Consider the following 21,043-nt stretch of genomic DNA (forward strand, 5'->3'; position numbering starts at 1 on the left):
AAATGCCGTCCATCTCGCCCATACTCATCTTTTGAAAATCCACATTTTATCCCTTCCCATACGCACACATTTTCTTTATAAAATAAAGCATATTATGAGTAAAGTCCTGAGCGTTCTAATATCGATTATCGTCCAAACAAAATCAGACATTAATCTAGGTGGTCAAGGAATGGTCATCACAAATCAAGGGGTGGCTATCCAACCGTGTTTTCATGCAAGTAAAACATATGCGACTTTATAAAACAGGCCATTGGGTTGTGTTTATAAAAACTAGGACAGAAACATGCATCAAAGGATGGGATTGAACTTGCCGTCTTCAAAGCCTTCGGGGAAGTCCTGTCCTTCGGGCTCGGGGTCGCGGAACGGGTCCTCGTTCACCTGCTCACAGCACTGCTCATCAACGGGTTCTCCTTCGTTCACTCCGTGGTCTACATCGCACACAAACAAGCACACAATCAAAACACAGAAAATAAAGATTTGTCGCCGAGCTCGAAACGGGGACACATGAAATATGGAGCATAGATTGTTATTTTTGAATGGTTTCTGAATGGTATGGCCAGAACTGAGTTAGGAGAGGCGGGGTAAAATTTTAGGTTAGGCCGGGGTCATTAAGCACATAAAATGATAGGTCAGGGAAGCGTTTAGGCCCTAAACAGGGGTCCAGGGACCTAATTGTAATTAGGATTAAGTAGGCAGGGGCTTTGTTTATAATTTAGAAATTAGTTGGGTCATTCTAAAAGAGTCAGGGTTTATCTGTAATTAAGTTTATATGGGAGGGGGTCATTCTAAAAGAAATTAGTTGGGTCATTCTAAAAGAGTCACGGCGTCGCGTCGCAGCGTGCCGTGCGCGTGAGCGTGCACGGGCGGCCCGGAGGCGGTGCGCGCGGCCTGGACAGGTCGGGGTGGGGAGCGGTGGCGTGGTGCGGTCGGCGCCGTGGCGAGCCTGTGCCTGCGCGCGCGTGTGCGTACGCGTGGGCACGGCCCGGGGGTGGTGAGCGCGCGGCGGCGGCAGGTGACCGGGGCGCGGGGCTGCCCTGCAGCGTGGGCGCGCGCGGCAGGGGCAGTGCCGAGAGCGGGAAGCGGCCCGGGGAGGGGGCTGGGGCGAGGGTGGCGCGGCCGAGCCGTGCGGGGCAGCGGCCGGGATCAGGGTCCAGGGGGCGTGCGGCCGCGCTCGGGAAAGGAGGGAGGAAAGGAAGGAAGGAGAGGGGAGAAAAAAAAGAAAAAGGGGAAAAGAAAAGATGGAGAAAAAGAAAAGAAGAGAAAAAAAGAATAGAGAAGGGAAAGTAAAAATGGAGGAAGAGGGAAGAGGGAGAGTGAGTGCGCCCGGCGGCGACTGCGGCCGCGGTCGGCCACCCGCGGTGTCGGTCGCGCGTGCGCGGGCCAGGGAAGGTGAGGCACGTCGAGCAGGGTGGCGGGGCGGCCACGTGCGGCAGGAAGGGAGGGGCCGGGCCGAGCGTGCTCGGCAGAGAAGGAGAGGGAGAAAGGAGGGAGAGAAAAAGAGAGGGAGAGAGATTCGCGGCGACGATCGCGACAGGCAGTCGCGTATGGGCGACAAGCGATCGTGCGACGCGGAACAGGACGGTGGTGAGGAAAAAGAGAGGGGTTCGGGACAGGAAAGGTTTCCGGGAATTAGGGTTCTAGGTTTTCAGAATGATCTCGAGCTCAACGACGAAACACAACATTAGCGCATGTTTTATTTTAGTCAATTTTCGGGATGTTACAAACCTACCCCACTTAAAATGAATCTCGTCCTCGAGATTCGACTGGTTCCTAAATAAGTGGGGAAATTCCTTCCTTAGAGCGTCCTCGCGTTCCCAGGTCGCTTCTTCCACACCGTGTCTGCTCCACTGGACTCTGCAGATTCGCACTTCAGAGTTTCTAGTTCTTCTGGTAACAGTATCTAGGATCTTGATCGGTATCTCCTGGTACCGTAGATCTGGCTGTAAATCTATTGTTTCTACTGGCACGTGTTCTGCCTCGGGTACCCTCAAACATCTCCTTAGCTGCGAGACGTGGAACACTGGATGTATATCTGACATTTCTTCTGGTAACTCCAGACGGTATGCTACTGTCCCAACTTTCTTTAGAACCTGATATGGTCCAATGTATCGGGGAGCCAGCTTTCCCTGTACCTGAAATCTTCGGGTTCCTCGAATGGGTGACACCTTGAGATACACGAAATCTCCTGGGTTGAAATTTACTTCCCGTCTTTTCTTGTCGGCGTAATTCTTCTGCCGAGACTGGGCCGCCTTTATCTTTTTCCTGATCTCGGCGACTCTTTCTTCTGCTTCTTTTATGAGTGCGGGCCCGACTAGGGCACGTTCTCCGACTTCTGACCACATCAGAGGGGTCCTGCATTTTCTCCCGTACAGAGCTTCGAACGGCGACATGCCCAGGCTTGCTTGATACCCATTGTTGTATGAGAACTCGGCATAGGGTAGACTCTATTCCCAATCTTTGCCGTAAGTGAGAACACATGCTCTCAACATATCTTCCAAAATCTGATTTACCCTTTCTGTCTGACCATCAGTCTGCGGGTGATAAGCAGAACTAAAGTCTAGCTTGGTGCCCATAGCTTTATGCAAGCTCTTCCAAAATCTTGAGGTGAACTGGGTCCCTCTATCTGAAACGATTCGGCTGGGCACACCATGCAATTTCACTATGTTCTCTATATAGAGCTTAGCTAGCTTCTCCCCGTCATAGTTGGTCCGTACGGGTATGAAGTGGGCTGATTTAGTAAGGCGATCCACTATTACCCATATGGAGTCATGTCCTTTCTGGGTTCTGGGCAAGCCCACCACAAAGTCCATTCCTACTTCATCCCATTTCCACACCGGGATGGGTAAGGGTTGCAGTAATCCTGCCGGCTTCTGGTGTTCAGCTTTGATTCTCTGGCAAGTATCACAACGAGCGACAAATCGTGCAATATCTGCCTTCATCCCATTCCACCAATACTTCTGTTTTATGTCCATGTACATTTTGGTGGATCCTGGGTGAATTGAGTAGGCCGAGTTATGAGCTTCATCCATGATCATCTGCCTGAAATCTCCTTTCTGGGGCACACAAATTCTGTCTTTATACCACAACGTTCCCTTGTTATCAACTCGAAAGTCCGGGGCCTTATTTTCTCCGGTTTGCCTCCGGATTTCCATCAGTCCTTTGTCCGATCTTTGGGCTTTCCTGATTCTTTCTTCCAGAGTGGACTGAACGTTCAGCACTTGGCTGGAGCCTCGAGGGACAATGTGCACATTTAGTCGCGCCATTTCTTCTTGTAAATGGTCATTCTTAGGCCCGTAAGATTTCCGACTTAGAGCATCAGCTACTACATTTGCTTTCCCTGGGTGATATTGAATTTCCAAATTATAATCTTTGACTAATTCTAACCATCTTCTTTGCCTCAAGTTCAAGTCCGGCTGGGTGAAGATATACTTCAGACTTTTGTGGTCGGTGAAGATTTCACACTTATTTCCAATTAAATAATGTCTCCAGATCTTAAGTGCGTGCACTACGGCTGCAAGTTCTAAGTCATGGGTCGGGTAATTTTGCTCATGAGTCCTGAGCTGACGGGAAGCATATGCAACGACTTTCCCATCTTGCATCAGTACACAACCCAATCCTTGTCGGGACGCATCACAATAGATGACAAAATCCCGATGAATATCCGGCAGGGTTAGCACTGGGGCTGTTGTCAATCTTCGCTTCAACTCCTGGAAGCTCCTCTCACACGATTCCGTCCAGGTGAACTTCTTTTCTTTCTTGAGCAGCTCTGTCATGGGCCGGGCTATTTTAGAAAACTCTTCAATGAATCTCCGATAATACCCAGCTAATCCAAGAAAACTCCTGATCTCACTCACATTGGTCGGCGGCTGCCAGTTGGATACTGCTTCGACCTTCTCGGGGTCTACTGCCACTCCTTCTGCGGTCAAAATGTGACCAAGAAAGGCTACTTTCTCCAGCCAAAATTCACACTTGCTGAATTTGGCGTAAAGTCTATGCACTCTTAGTTTTTCCAAAACTACCCTCAGGTGCTGCTCGTGCTCCTGAATGCTCTTCGAGTAAATAAGTATGTCGTCAATGAAGACTACGACAAATTTATCTAGCTCGTCCATAAACACTTTGTTCATGAGGTTCATGAAATAGGCAGGTGCATTTGTCAGTCCAAAAGACATCACTGTGAACTCAAACTGTCCGTATCGGGTGACAAAGGCTGTCTTCGGGATGTCGCTTTCCCTAATCTTGAGCTGAAAATATCCGGACCTTAGGTCAATCTTGGAAAAGTACTTAGCTCCTTTTAATTGATCGAAAAGGTCATCGATCCTGGGAAGGGGGTACTTGTTTTTGATAGTGACCTCGTTCAGTGCTCGATAATCAACGCACAACCTCATACTTCCATCTTTCTTCTTGACAAATAGGACCGGGGCTCCCCAAGGTGACGAACTTGGCCTGATGAAGCCAATTCGCTGTAACTCCTCTAGCTGTTTCTTTAACTCTGCCAACTCAGAGGCTGCCATCCTATAGGGTCTTTTGGCTATGGGGGCGGTTCCAGGAACAAGATCAATGACAAATTCTATGTCCCTATCTGGGGGCATACCGGGAAGTTCTTCGGGAAAGACATCGGGATATTCATTCACTACTGGGACTTCTTCCAAGGACTTGGCTTCCATGCTGAATACCATCGGGTTTGCTCCACATTCCCGGGTATGACAGGTCACTCGGACTCCCTCCGGGTTTGTTAGATGGACTACTTTGTCCGTACAACCTATGAGGCCATTGTGTTTGCTCAGCCAATCCATTCCAAGGATCACATCTATCCCTTCTGACTTAAGTACTACTAGGTCTGCTAGAAACTCTACCCCACTTAAATTGATCCTTACCCGTAGACAACCCAGTTGACACCTGATGTCTCCTCCGGGCGTCCGGGTTATTAGGGGTGTTTTTAGTAGTACCGTAGGTATTTTATGTTTCTCCACAAAGCTCGAGGATATGAATGAGTGTGATGCTCCAGAATCAAACAGTACTGTTGCAAGAGTTGAGCTGACTAGGTACTCACCGAGTACTACGCCCTGGGCTCCTTGAGCTTCCTGTGCGTCGATGTGGTTGACACGGGCTCGTCCAAAAGACTGCTGGGATTGCCTCTGCTGGTTGTTGTTGCTGTTGCCACGGAGGGGCACTCGGTTGGCACCGGTCAGCACTGGCTTGGGTCCGTTTACTGTGTTGGAGAAAGCCGAAGTAGCAGGCTTGTTCTTGGCATAGGGGCAGTCGGCGATGAAATGCCCTGTCTCTCGGCAGTTGAAACAGGCCCTCACATTGCTGTTGTTGTTGGTGACCTGGCTCGCATTATTCTGTGAGGCCCTCATGGTGTTCTGGCTTCTGGGCTGTGTGTTAGGGGTCCGTGGTCCTGTCACTTGAGACTGAGTTTTGTACTGCATTGGGGCTTGGGACCTTGGCGCGTTGTAGTTGAGACTTCTGGTTTTCTGGAAACGATCCTGCTGGCGTGACTTACTCTCCAGGAACTTGCGCTTGTTCTCTTTTCTTTCCTCAATCTTAGCCCTCTCGGTGAGGATTGCCTTGTTCATCAAGGTGTTGAAATCAGGGTAGATCTGAGGAGTGAGCAGGGTCCTGAGTTCTGGGTTTAGTCCCTTCTTGAACATGTCCTGCTTCTTCTCGTCAGTCGTTCACTTCGTCTGGTGCATATCGAGACAGCTCCATAAACTGGTGAGTATATTCTTCCACCGACATACTCCCCTGCTGAAGTGCACGGAATTCATCCGCCTTGCGCTTCATGGTGGCCGAGGGGATGTGATAACGGCGGAACTCCCTCACGAATTCATTCCAGGTGATGATGGAGGCATCTCTGGCAGCAGCGCAGTAATTCTCCCACCAGGCTAAGGCAGTCCCGGTGAGTTGATGTGCAGCCAGAAGAACTTTATCTCGATCCTGGCACCCAAATGGCTCGAGCTTCCTTTGGATCACGCGGAGCCAGTCATCTGCATCCAAGGGGTTGCTGGATCCGGCAAAAGTGGGTGGCTTGGCCCTCAGAAAAGCTGTCAGCTTGTCATTAAAGGTCTGCTCTCGTGGCTGCCTGTTCACTAGAGCATTGGCCAGTGTCTCCAGTATGAGAGTCTGGTTATGGATTACTTGTGCCAGGTCCACGAAAGGTGGTGGTGGTGGTGGCAGCTGGGCACCATGATTTTCTCCTCTGCCCTGACTCACTTCTTGTTCTTCCTGAGGATGGTTTTGCCCGTCAGGGTGTATTCCTGCATCAGCGGCTGCAGGGTCCCTGACGCGGGAGGCCCTTGTGATGCTCCGGGAAACCATCTGCAGAACGAGTGGATTGGGACTAAGATTAGGTGATGTTTAAGTTGGTTAATTTGTATTTTTGAAAAGGCAGCATCTTTCTACTGCAGAAAAGCACACAAGCACACAACAAATCAAACAACAAGCACAACAACTTTATTACTGCAAAAAGGGGGGTACAACAAGGGGCAAGGTCAACGCGTACTACACGACCGGGTACACAACAACAAAAGAAAAGGGGCACTGATCTTCTTCAGACCACACGGCTTCATTCCTTGTCGGTTGCTCGCACTTCAGGCAGACTCATTGGCTTGTGTGGGTTCCTCCCTCGGAAAGGAACTCACGACCTCCGGGGAAACGAGTGGTCCCGGTTCGCCATCCTCTAGACCTCCGTTTTCCCGGGGTTGCGTTGCGGCTTCTCTTGCGGCGGTGGCCGTAGACCTCCCAAGATTCTCGGGTGGGGCTAGTGGGTTTCCAACGAGTGGTCCCCATCCTATGACGGGCGTTCCGAGCAGAACATGGTCTTCTCCTATTGCCGGGACTGGGGTCCCACCATTAGCCCATTCTTGCATACGCCGGTCTCGGGCTTGCCTGAGGCTCTCCTGAGCAACTGCTTCACTGCTGACCGCGGCTGCGGCTCTTGCCTCGGCTTGGACTGCTCGGATCTGCTGCAATCTTAGCGCGAGCTCTGCTTGCTCGGCTCGATGGGTCTGTTCCCTCAGCAGGTTGGCTTGCTCATCAAAGAGCTGATCCAGGGAGGCTAGGTAGGTAGCCACTTGGTACAGGAGAACTTCTTCATGGCGACGCCGTTCCAGGCTTCTCATTCGGGCTTCCCAAACTGGAGTTCTGATGGCTGGTGGGAAGAACCTCATTGGTGTGGGGGTGAGGTGTCTTTCGAAAATCCGGCACAGATAACGAAGTGCTTTCCTGACGGCTAGGGGATAGGTGTCCTGGTGCCTAAACCCTGTAGCAGTCACTCGCCATGACAGAATGTCGGGGTAGCGGTCACTTCTGGCGACGACTAGGATCACCCTGCAGCGGAGAGTGCCATGATGCTCGTACTCTCTGCTGTAGTACCTTGGGCGTTCCGTGACGCCAAGGCTCTCCAGGGCGTTGATCAAGAGGCTGGGGAAGCCAGGTGCAGCTTGGCAATCGCCCTGGGTCCATCCTTCCTCAGCCATCTGAAAACACAGATATGGTGAAAAACTTGCACAATTATTTGAGGTACACAAAGGGGTAGATGATTTTTATTTATGGCGTCATGGTGAGGTACAACTTCGTGGGTACATGATTATTATTAAAGGTTCTATCTTGGAGACAACTCCTATCATGGAGACTCTTCCTCGATCCTAAGAGGGCGCTTCTTCAGTGGGAGATACTGATCCATCATGTCATCCTCGGTCTGAGTTCCTTTATCCCAGTGGGTCTCTTCAGGTTCTTCTTCTTCAGTTTGAGTTCCAACATCCCAATGGGTTTCCATGGGCTCCTCCTCTTCGGCCTGAATGCCTACATCCCATTGAGCCTCTTCGGGTTCTTCTTCTTCGTCTTCTTCTATCCATCCACCTATTCCCCAACGAGCCTCATACCTCCGCATACGAGCTTGGAAAGCGGCTAGCGAGTCCTCGGCGCGTGTGGCTCTTGCCCGCTGTTCTTCCAGTTCTTCTTCTTTTTCATCCATTTGGACTTGGAGGGCGGCTAGGGAATACTCGGCATGGAAAGTCCTCGACCGTTGTTCCTCCATCTCCTGGGTTGCTTTTTCTGCTCTGTGGACCTGCTGTTTCAGTTGTGCTGCTTGCTCGCGATAGAGCTCATCCAGGCCGGTGAGATAGATGGATAGGTGAGAGACCGTGTCTTCTAGGTCCTCTTCTTCTCTTCCAAGTCCTCTCATCCTGGCAATCCATGTGCGTCCTCTTCCTTCGGTCGGCGGGTAAAATCCCATAGGAGTACGCTGGAGGTGATGCCTGTAGATCACACGCAGACGCCGCAGGGCTTTGCGGGCGGCTTTCTGATAGGTATCCGGGAAACGGAATCCAGTGGTGGAGATGAACCAAGGGTCCACATCAGGATAGCGGGTGCTCCTTGCTATGAAGATCATCAGGTCGCACCGAAGAGTGCCCTTGGAGTCATACTCCCGGTAAAGAAACTCTGGCGGATCCACAACTCCAATGCGTTCCAGGCTGAGTATCAACAACTTAGGAAGGCCGGGCTCTGCGAAACAGATTCCGCCGATCCATCCATTGTCAGCCATCTGGAACAGGGCAAGAACCAAAGGTAAGTATTTGTGTGAGGAAAGGACTAAGGATAGAAAGGTCCTAAGGTGAAAGGTCCTGAAAACGGTTTTCGCTCCTAGGGTCACGTCCTTCGGCCAACCTACGGCTCTGATACCACCTGAAGCGTCCCCTCATAAGAGAAGACTGAAATGTGATACAAAACATCAGTCCCAGGAGGCTGATGCCACATTTATTACATCAGATGGTTCAAAACCTTACAAACCTTGGCGGACACTCGATACAGATGATAACAAGGATTAACCAAGCTACGACAATACACCAGAGTGCTACTAATACGGGATCTAACTCAGGCTCAGAGTGCTGCGACAGCGGAGGCATTTCGACAGGGCCGGTACCACAGGCAAGGTTGGGTGCAGAACGATAACCCTACTCGGCGTCGTCTGGCACGAAGTCTGGGTCTTCTTCTGTAAAAAGTAAGAGTGGGGTGAGTACAAACGTACTCAGCAAGTCCAATCACACCCACGGAGGGGGTTATCACAGAATAATATGCATAGGTAAATCAAGGATAAGGTTACGGTTTAATTTGTCGAAAAACGATACTTTATGCAGGGGTTTATTTTATAGAAAACCATTTAGAAATCAGTTTTTGGCATTAACACAGAGTTCAGGTTTAAAAACTGCTACCGGACTCCCCGTCCGACGTAGCACACGGCACAACTGCCGGAACCAATTCCAAAACAACTCACACCAGCCCATCCCAAAGAAACATTAGTTATGTGACCACACCATAACTCGCCCAATACCGTGGGCACGGACTATTCGAATAGATTCTTAACTCTGCAGAGGTGTGCAACTTTACCCACAAGCAGGATATCACAACTCGAACACCGTCGTGTCGGTGTAGATCCCAACATAGCCATTACCCACCATAGCTAAGCCTGACTAGCCATCACGGGTTGCACCAAGGGGTCATTGACCGTTCACTCAGGTATAACCGGGCATAAGTCGCTCTGGGCTTATCCCTTATCTTCAGTCACCCGTTGCTCTCAGCTCTCCTGATGGCTATCACACCAACTAGTGGGATTTATGCTACGCCGTTGCCCATACAACGGTCGAGTGGTTTGCACGATAGTGGAGTTAGGTGAGATGACACACCAACTCGGTCCTTACATGCGACAAGATGGATATCTCCCCTTCATTGCCCTGCCACACAGGCATAAGCACACCAATCGGCAATCCACACAGAAATGCCGTCCATCTCGCCCATACTCATCTTTTGAAAATCCACATTTTATCCCTTCCCATACGCACACATTTTCTTTATAAAATAAAGCATATTATGAGTAAAGTCCTGAGCGTTCTAATATCGATTATCGTCCAAACAAAATCAGACATTAATCTAGGTGGTCAAGGAATGGTCATCACAAATCAAGGGGTGGCTATCCAACCGTGTTTTCATGCAAGTAAAACATATGCGACTTTATAAAACAGGCCATTGGGTTGTGTTTATAAAAACTAGGACAGAAACATGCATCAAAGGATGGGATTGAACTTGCCGTCTTCAAAGCCTTCGGGGAAGTTCTGTCCTTCGGGCTCGGGGTCGCGGAACGGGTCCTCGTTCACCTGCTCACAGCACTGCTCGTCAACGGGTTCTCCTTCGTTCACTCCGTGGTCTACATCGCACACAAACAAGCACACAATCAAAACACAGAAAATAAAGATTTGTCGCCGAGCTCGAAACGGGGACACATGAAATATGGAGCATAGATTGTTATTTTTGAATGGTTTCTGAATGGTATGGCCAGAACTGAGTTAGGAGAGGCGGGGTAAAATTTTAGGTTAGGCCGGGGTCATTAAGCACATAAAATGATAGGTCAGGGAAGCGTTTAGGCCCTAAACAGGGGTCCAGGGACCTAATTGTAATTAGGATTAAGTAAGCAGGGGCTTTGTTTATAATTTAGAAATTAGTTGGGTCATTCTAAAAGAGTCAGGGTTTATCTGTAATTAAGTTTATATGGGAGGGGGGCTTATTTTGGATTTAGGTAAAAGGGCAAGGTTTATTTTGCAAATTGGTTAATTGGGGGGGAAACTCTTAACCAAATAAGAGGGAGAGGAGGGGGCTTGGGGCAAATTTGCCCCCTTCTTCCTCCTCCCTCCACGCTGGAAACAGGGGAGGCGGGGTACGCCGGCGGCGGTCTCGGGCCGGCGGTCCGGGGCTCGAGGGCGGCCGGGATCACGGGGGAAAGGGTACTGGGGCCCTGGAGGCTCGATTCCCTTTTCCAATTTCGGAGCAGGGGCCTGCAGGGGGGGAAAGCGGCGGCCATGGCCGCGGCGGGCGCTCTGCGGCCCTGGGTGGCGTGAGCAGGGCGGCTCGGGACGGGTTGGCGGGGGTAGAGGAATAGGGGGGAGGGAGGAACTCCGCGCGCCCCCTACCTTGGGCCGAGGCGACGCGAGGAGGCGGGGCGACGGAAGCGGCGGCAACGGCCTGCAGAGCGTGCGGCGGCGGTGCTGCGGAGTGGGAGAGAAGGGCGGAAGGTGGCAGTAGGCAGTTGTAGAGCGAACGGGCGGCGTGAGTGGCCTTTTTATAGGGCGAGATAGGCGGTGGCGACGCCGGGGTAGGTGGCCGGCGGGGAAGCTCCGAGAACGGCCCTTAATGGCGTGGGCGGCGAGGATCTGTGCGGGCGTCAACGGGGCGGGCGCGCATGGCGATGGGACACGACGCTGCGGCTGCGGCCGGCGCAGGCGGCGCTGTGCCGAAGTCGCCGCCGCTGTGCAGCGTCAACGGCAGTCGCTTCGTGTCGCGGCGTCGCGTCGCAGCGTGCCGTGCGCGTGAGCGTGCACGGGCGGCCCGGAGGCGGTGCGCGCGGCCTGGACAGGTCGGGGTGGGGAGCGGTGGCGTGGTGCGGTCGGCGCCGTGGCGAGCCTGTGCCTGCGCGCGCGTGTGCGTACGCGTGGGCACGGCCCGGGGGTGGTGAGCGCGCGGCGGCGGCAGGTGACCGGGGCGCGGGGCTGCCCTGCAGCGTGGGCGCGCGCGGCAGGGGCAGTGCCGAGAGCGGGAAGCGGCCCGGGGAGGGGGCTGGGGCGAGGGTGGCGCGGCCGAGCCGTGCGGGGCAGCGGCCGGGATCAGGGTCCAGGGGGCGTGCGGCCGCGCTCGGGAAAGGAGGGAGGAAAGGAAGGAAGGAGAGGGGAGAAAAAAAAGAAAAAGGGGAAAAGAAAAGATGGAGAAAAAGAAAAGAAGAGAAAAAAAGAATAGAGAAGGGAAAGTAAAAATGGAGGAAGAGGGAAGAGGGAGAGTGAGTGCGCCCGGCGGCGACTGCGGCCGCGGTCGGCCACCCGCGGTGTCGGTCGCGCGTGCGCGGGCCAGGGAAGGTGAGGCACGTCGAGCAGGGTGGCGGGGCGGCCACGTGCGGCAGGAAGGGAGGGGCCGGGCCGAGCGTGCTCGGCAGAGAAGGAGAGGGAGAAAGGAGGGAGAGAAAAAGAGAGGGAGAGAGATTCGCGGCGACGATCGCGACAGGCAGTCGCGTATGGGCGACAAGCGATCGTGCGACGCGGAACAGGACGGTGGTGAGGAAAAAGAGAGGGGTTCGGGACAGGAAAGGTTTCCGGGAATTAGGGTTCTAGGTTTTCAGAATGATCTCGAGCTCAACGACGAAACACAACATTAGCGCATGTTTTATTTTAGTCAATTTTCGGGATGTTACACCAGAAGCGTGAGTCTCCTAGCTTTTTCTTAACCTGAGAGAAAGAGTTTTGGACCCCAGGTATTTATTTTTGAGAAATTGTTGCCAAACACCATTCTCATTAGCCAGCTTGAAAAGTCATTTGCTAAGGAGGCATTTGTTTTGTGTTTCTAAATCTATGATGCCCTGACCACCTTGATCTTTGGGCCTACAGACAACATTCCATTTTGTTAATCTATATTTTTTTTCTTATGTCTGTCCCCTTGCCAAAAGAAACGTGATCGATAAAAGTCTAGCTTCTTGACCACTTCTTTTGGGATTTCAAAGAAGGAAAGCATATAAACTGAAAGATTGCTGAGCACCGAGTTAATGAGAGTGAGCCTTCCTCCATATGAGAGAAGTTTGCTTTTCCATGAACTCAATCTCCTTTCAAATCTATCTTCAATGACTTTCCAATCAGAGCCTGGAAGGCCATGTTCCCAATTTCAAATTGAGATCCATGACTGTGCTCGTTCTTTCTTTTCCATGGCAGTGGAGCGTATAGTTGGTGATGGGGCAAACACATTATTTTGGAAGGACAGACGGTTACATAGGCAGAGGATTGAAGATATCATACTTCTGTTGTTTGCTGTTGTGTGCTGCCCCTACCAGGAAAGTGAACAAGTGCACTTTGTACTGCAGGCCGTAACCGAGCAGAGCTAGATTCGGGAAATCCAGGGGGCAATCTCGGTAGGGGGTCCTCGCTGAATTTTTGGATCTTTGGGACCTCCTCTTGGGTATTGTCTACAGCCTGGTGTGGAGGACTCGCGTCATTGGTGCTTTTCAGCATCGGGTCATTTCTCAGCCAAATAGGCCTATGAGGTGTTCTTACGAGGCTCTACCCAACTCCGATCATGGGAGCACATATGGAAATGTTGGGCGCCTAGCAAATGCTAAACAGAAAAATCTAGTGTGTTGTCTACATTGTGACAGGTCAAGGAGACAATTTATCATCTACTCACTAACTGTGTATTTGCTAGACAATTTTGGTTCTCTCCTGAAACGGTATGGTCAGCAAGCATTGTCTCATTCAATGGAAGATGCATCATTTGAGAACTGGTGGTTCAGAACCAGTGAAACTATCAATGGCCAACTACAAGGGGTCAATCTCTCATTATTCTTGGCGTCATATCAAAAATGGCAAGTGTCTTACTGCTTGCCAAAGAGGAGGCACAACTTTGTGCCATGGTTGAGTCGAAAGGGATTTGCCACTTGACAACCCATCCCCTAGTGTCTAGGTAGTTTTCATGCGCAAATGGAGCTTAAGATCCTTTTGTGTGTGGGGTGAGGGGGGGGGGGTAGTATACTAGAGGTTCATTATCCCCTTCTTTAATATAATGATATGGAGATCTCCTGTGTGTTCGAGAAAAAAATTCAGCACAAAATGAGTGATGGAGCACTATGTGCAACTATTGGTGTATTTCAGTCTATATTTGAAGATACACACTCCATTAGTACTACATGACGTATAGCTTAGTTTTTCAGTATTATCCAGGTACTTTAACTAAAGTAGAAGTAAATTTCCTAACATATGATCTACAGTGGATTAAATGGACATCAGGACGATTGAAATGGAATCTAGGTCTAGGCTCTCTCCCTCCCTCTCTTTTTTCTCTGTTTGGAAAGGTGACCCCCAAATACTGAAGGTTAATCACAATGAAATCCTAATTAGCAGCAGGAAATTTCTAATACTAAAAATAAATAATAGATAAACCTGTAATTAGTAGCTCAAACATATTGATGCTAGCTCTAAAAAGACTTTGCACTGGTATGACAAATAGGAGGTTTGGTTTTCAAATATGAATAGATTATAAACTGTAGCATTGGGTACACAGCATGTTTAAATGGAATTAATTCAGATATGACAAAGCTGAATTTGTACCATATCTGGATTGGACATACCATGTGGGATGGAAATAATGGGTACAGGGTGAAGCACAAGAAATGGAGGGACACAGTGGATTTGGAAAAGAGAATGTGTTGATGAATGTACTAGCAGATGTTTGGATTACCATGTTGTCATGCTATATCATCTAACTATGTTAGCTCACAGAGTGTGGAAGGCTCCATAGCCCAATGGAATTCTATAGTGTAGAACAAGATTAAATGCATTGTGTAAGTTTTCTAAATGTCAAAAGAATCTTACCTTTATTTGAGTACACTCCAGTTGCATTATCTCTTTGGCCACGAACTCTAATACTTTTTATCTTGCATTTTGAGAAGTGTTTCGCAAGACATTCCTTCACCTGCGTAAATTGCAAATAGAAGTGAGGGGGGAGGGCAGCAAGGCAAATTGAAGATCTGTGCAGGCTTGCAAACAGAGCAGTAGTGCAGTTTGATGGAGTCCCTAAAGTAATTTCCTATTTCTAGGAACTAAATACAATAACGACACAAGCTAAATAAGTAGTAGTCCAATTTACTAAGAAAAAAAACAAGTCACCTCATCCTCCTTCAGTGAGGTGTCTAGCCCTATGACAACAATAGAGTTCCTAACACCCCAATTTTCCGTTGAGTGCATATCCCTTTTGCCAGAAATATCTTGATATGAAGCTTCAAGTGAAGTACAGTGTCCCATCAGCTCAGCACTATCCAATGACTCGAGTGCCTACAAGAAAACACTTGTCACTTCCCTAAACATGTAAACATTGACCCACTATGTTGGAAGAATGCAAGGCAACCTTCTAAAGTATTCTCTACAAGGAAATAAGAAGATATTTTCACGGAGTACTCTAGAATTAGTAATAAATAAATTAGAAAATCTTGTAATAATTAGGAATTCTCTAGAAAGGGAGACACATGTCACCACCCTATGATCCGCCTTGGCCTATAAATAGAGGACCCCTCCTTGCCATGCCATCTATCCAAGAGTATGGTAGATGAGAAGGGTGAGTGCTAAGATAGTCACAAGAGAGGGTGTGTTGTGTACTCTTGTGTAATACTATTGTGTTGTAATAAAGAAAATATTTTGTAAGTGTTAGTCTCCTAGTAAGGCTAATATGTTCAAGTAGTCAGGGTCAAGAGTTTGAGTTGCCAAGCTATAAATTCTAGATGCTTTACATGTTTTCTATCCTTGTATGTCAGTTCTGAATATGAAATTATGTTTTTCTGTAGCTATCATCCTTGACTTCACATTTCATAAAATTAAGCAAGGGTAGAAATAACAAGATGATTTCTCTCCTTCTTTGTTGATCTGCATAAATGTGCCTTTATTTCTTTTCTAATTTCACTGTCCATAATTTCCACCAAATTGATTTGTTTCCTATTCTAGGGTTTGCTGCTATTGCATTGTTTCTAAAAAAACATAGATCCATCCAATCGTCATTTTATGTACTATTGTTTTGTTCTAATGGTTCAGTTTATGTTAGTTTACTGAAATTAAGGTTATATATGATTGAAATTGAAGATCAATGCAACTTCTTTGATATGTGTATTTTGTAGATAATCTATCATCTATTATGAAGCTGGAGTGCATTTTAGTAAGTATTATGAAGTTTCAAAAGAATTTGTGGAGATTGAGAAAAAAATTTCAGTGAAAAGAACTAAAAACAGGTCTTCTAATCTTCCTTACACTTTCTTCCCTGATAGTTTTATTTCCTTTTCAAAAACAGGAATAATCCAATGTAAGTTTTTCATTTTATTGGTCAATTCAGGTCAAAAGATTTGAGTGATCATTGCAGCCGCATGTTCAGACAAGCCGTGATACTAACAAAAATAGGGCTATGGTAAACAAGATGTTCTGAGCTCCAAAAGGCTGAAGCCAAGGTACTTACAGAATTAAACTTCTGATTGATTGCAAAAATATGTGATGCATTATAATTATAAGTTCATTGGGCAATACCTCTTATATAATTATGTGATTCAGGTTATCATATTGGGAGAAAAGATAAATGCACATTTAAGCCTGCATCAAAAGATATATTTAACTCTTGATCGCTACTCTCCTACGTTGCAGCATCATCCTGGTGTAAGTACCATGTGCCAACGTCCATATAAAATGCTAATGTTTTTTAAATGTCTGTCTCTCCTGTCTCACCAGATTATTGACTGAGTGCTAAACCGAAGATGATATGTAAGAATTTGGTTGTCGTTCTTGCTTGGAGTTATCCATGTTAAAGTCGGAAATTCCATATATTTTGCAATGAACCAGTTTAATATACAGAACATCGCAAACATTTTACATGGTTGCCTTGCATGCAGATGCTAGATACTTTTCTGAAGACCTGCAAACTTGTTTCAGATTTGAGAAGTAAATAGAACGAAACATAAATGAGGGCAGCTTGGTGAGATGTCCCTTGGTGGCTATCATTTTTTGGCATCTGGAACATATTATTTTATGGGCTTTGATTTACATATATTTATATTATTTAAATGGTAGGACGCATATCGCGTGCCTAATGTTCTGGTCTAAATTAATTTGTAACCATGCCACAATCTTTTAAACTTATTGTTTGTCATACATGCAATTTGTCACTATTTTCTGTGTATGTTGTGTTTCTAGCAATAAGTTGTTAAATATAGCAGCTAGCTTGCGTAAGTCTGTGATTTGTCATTGTCTGATAGGAGCAGACTTGAACATTCACGTCGAATTTAAACATTTGTTTGTTCCGAAAAGAACTGTCAGCGCATCATTTGAAAAAGAATTGTCAGCGGACCGTCTGCTCCTCTTGGGTGGACCGTCTGCTTTTCAAGATGTTCGGACATCCGAACATCTGCCTCATTATTTCGAAAATTGTATCCTACATATTCTATCTATTACATTCTAGTACTAATGTTGAAATCCATTTTGTTATAGGGTATTGTGTAGTAGGCAATAAGTGCTCGATGATAACTTTATAGATGTCGTGAAGAAGGTAGGAGAATCAGCAAAGGGTGCAAGCAGTTGGCCAGATTGAAAAGTTTGACTAAGGCAGTAGCCATTGAGATTGAGTAGGCAATTTCTTCATCTCATGCTACTTTCTAGATTCATGATGGATGGTCCATTGTTTAGTGATTTGGACATGTGACTTGGCTATCCTGTTTGGTACCGTATTTTCTTTAAGACTATGTATTGCCTAGTATGATTGTGCTACTGTATTTGTGCCATTAGGATTAATAAATAATAAATGTGGCTATATTTATGTTTATCTTGTGTGAATCTATCTTCTATTGATTGGGTTCCGCGCTGCAATATTTGTAATGGGTTTAATGAGGAATGGGCTGTATTATGTGCTAATGGGCCGAATTAATATAAAAATGATTGACATGTGTAAAACGTAATGGGCTTGCAATTTAGCTTACAATATAGCGCTCTCCAAATGGTCTTTGTTGGGCCATCCATTATTTTACGACGAATCAAATCGTTACAAAGGTTCTGCCACATCATATCCTAGTCATCTTCACGTCAGTAGAAGACAATTTTTTGTGACGTTTTTTGTTCTACGAGGCAGTTACATAGTTAGCCATGGTATAGGCTTCATGATGTTTTTCGAGCTTGGTAGTGACGAAAAGTGAGGGTCACAAATTAGTGATACCGTAAGGATCGTCACAAAATTTGTGACAAAAATATGTTTTCGTCACAGAATACATTTTATGACCCACATTAGGCGACGATCGCATTTTCATCATCCGAACGTCACAAAATGCAAAACATAATGAAAAGAACTATTTCTGTGACATATATAAAATGTCACCTAATGTCATATCTCTTGTAAAGACTGCACGGCTCATAACATACCTCTTTTGCTTCTTCCGATGATGGGAACTCAACATACCCAAAACCACGTACAACACCACCGTGGCATGGTAGAAGATAATCATTAACTGAAAATCCAGACTATGTAAAAAATGCTTTGCTAAAACAAAAATAATCAGTATCAATGGCATTAAACCGTGAAGCGAAAACAAATTAAGCTTTTGAAGATATATAAACTTACAGGTCTTCAGGTCCTATGTTGTATGGTAGATTCCCTACACATAGTGTCTTATTTGCCTGCAATAAATAATAGAACTATTTGTTCAGTCCCAATGGATCATGCTGAGTACATCTATAGTTTACTGGAATATGAGATTCAGGTTAAAACACAAACAAAGTGGAAATTACCAGGGCATCCTTAGGTTCTTATTTTTTCACTAGTCACAATCTCATCGACTATCTCTGCAGCTTTCTCCTTCGTCCCAGAATCATGCTTATACTTTTATTTTTTATTTTATTATTTTTGGTGATGCTTGCATAAAAAAAAGCCACTGGACCTAAAATGTCTAAGGACGATAATAAACATGCATCGGCCATATTTTGTTCTAAGGGCGATAAATATTATCGGCCATATCTTGCTGCTTCTTCAAGCTGACGATGAAACAATTGTTTGGGCCTCCATAACTGCTTCATGGTCACAGACCTTGCTGGTACAACCTTTGCCTATCGTTCCATAGACTCTTTCTTGCACATTCATTGCAGTCTCCTTTTTTGGGTGTGAGATAAGCTCGAGGCACACCACCTCGGCTGTAAATACTGATTGTCTTGCTTCATATCCTTCTCACCATCTTTGCTGCAATTAGGTTTGCTTTTGACCAGATTATTATTAACTACAATCAATCTTTGAGGAACACCATAACTTGAACATGTAGAAGAATATTGAATAAAGTATGGATGCATATATATTCTACTATAGTCCAAAGGTGTATAATAGTAAGGATACAACCAGAACCATGGAGCAATCGGCTCACCAAATAAATATGGTGCAAAAATATTATTACCTTGTTGCAAATGAGATGCCTATTGCTCACGATGCTCTGACAATGATTTTGTATCCTTAGTTTGATCTGGTCGCCTCTTCTGCTTCTGAGTAGTTTTTTTCTCTCATATTTGGGCAGGAGTTCCTTGAAACTCGGCCTTACCTTTTTGGCATTTCTTGTTTTTTTAGAATTCCCAGAGTGACCAGTCAGACCTGTCTCTGGACCGGTAGGACCGGTCTTTGCAGACCTGACGCCCTTCTTCTGTTCTTGCCCCCGGAGTCTTGAACTTTCTGATGAAGCTTCAGAGAACTTCTTCTCTGTAATTTTCTTGTTCTATTTTGGAGGTTATGGTCTTGCTTCGCCAATAATCACATTCTTTCCCTTTGCTGATTTAGCTTGGTTTGGCAGAATTAAAATCTTAGGATTATGCAATTCAATCATATGCACATGGAATATTATCAACTTGCATTTGTGGAACAACCAATCGACCCACATTAACGGTCGATTGAATTTGTCTCCTAAATACGTTGCAATCATTGGTTGCATGAGAGAATGAATTATGCCATTTGCAATAAGCATGCCGCTTTAACTCATCAAGCGGCAGAATAGCATGAGATAATTTAATGTACCCTCAATCTATTTAATTCATCAAATATACGATCGCATTTGGACACATCAAAAATATTATCTTTCTGATTTTTCTGAATCGGCTTGAGAGAACCAGAAGTGCAAGATTTATTATTAGAAGGCCAAGCAAATTCAGCAGTATAAACATCTTTGCCTTTGTCATTCGAACAATTTGATTCACAACCTAAGAACATAAAACATGACGATTAGGCTTTTCACTAGACCTTTGTGAATTTCTAGCCTCTTTAGCTCGGCTTTCATTAGCCAGAGTTTTTTTGCAGAACTTGACTAACATCTGAAAATTCTTGTTCATCTAGTTTTTCTTTATGAAGATCTAATAAACCAGCAAAAACTAGATTAGCCAAATCTCTATCAGAAATTGTCAAACTATAGCATCAGTTTCTAATATCTCTGATTTTTCTAATATATTCAGCAACACCTTCATGCAATTTTTGCTTAACCAATGTAAGATGTGACAATCTCAATTCAATTTCACCATTAAAGAAATAATCATGAAATTTCTACTCTAAATCAGCCCATGTGTGAACTGAATTGGGTGACAATGAAATAAACCAAGTAAATGCAGCACCCGATAGATATAAAGGAAATAGCCTCAATTTGTAAATATCACGAGTACTAGCTTCACCACATTGTATAATAAATTGATCTATATACTTCAAAGTACTTCTACTATCATCATCGGTGAATTTAACAAATTCAAGAATTTTAAACTCCTGTGGATATGCAACATTTTCGTACTCATCAGGGTATAGTCTTTGATATGATCGGCATCTACCATTTGAATCTATATCAAAAGTCTATCTAAAGATTTTAATAATTTCATCTTTAATGCTGCCAGATCCAAAATCATCGGCACTAGGCTAATTTATAGCAGGTGTACCATAGGGTTGAGCAAAATTCGGTGGTGTAGAAACATGTTGCAACGAACTTGCCGCCCCATATGGCACATTTGGATTAGGTGATGCATTATAATTAATTTGGCTATGCTAATTAGCCGAATTAGTCACAATAGCATTATTAGTTGGAATTTCGTCATTAGCCGAATCATCTATTGTCTTATCGGTACTAGGTGCAGATGTATTTTTATCATTATCGATAAACTTCATACCAAGATAGGATCTATTCGGCTAAAGCGATCATCAAACATACTATGAATATTTTGACCCACAAGATCCAACTTATTATTCACATGAGAAGCAACAACATTATCTATAGCATTAGCTATTTCTGAATTAAAAATAGGCTATTTACCCTCATTGAATTTTACCTCAAACTGCGAAGAATCGAAGGCGACATCCTTTGTGACCTTCCCTTGTAGATCGATGGAGAAGTGCGAGATGTATTGCTTCATGGATTCTTCCTCCAGTCTTTGGATTTTGTTCTCCTTCTTCTCTCAGATCTTCTTTTGGATGTCATCAAGAACTTTCTGATGTTCGG

General features: G+C 46.0%; 1 long non-coding RNA gene across 1 annotated transcript; it reads left to right on the top strand.

Annotated features, from left to right (window-relative positions):
- Nucleotides 1–15,136: 15,136 nt before the first annotated feature.
- On the top strand, nt 15,137–17,358 carry LOC120671429. Its single transcript, XR_005673647.1, has 2 exons — nt 15,137–16,009; nt 16,110–17,358. It is a non-coding gene; the product is annotated as an uncharacterized LOC120671429 (long non-coding RNA).
- Nucleotides 17,359–21,043: the final 3,685 nt, after the last annotated feature.

Source organism: Panicum virgatum, chromosome 4N, assembly GCF_016808335.1.
Source record: "Panicum virgatum strain AP13 chromosome 4N, P.virgatum_v5, whole genome shotgun sequence".
NCBI lineage: Eukaryota > Viridiplantae > Streptophyta > Magnoliopsida > Poales > Poaceae > Panicum > Panicum virgatum.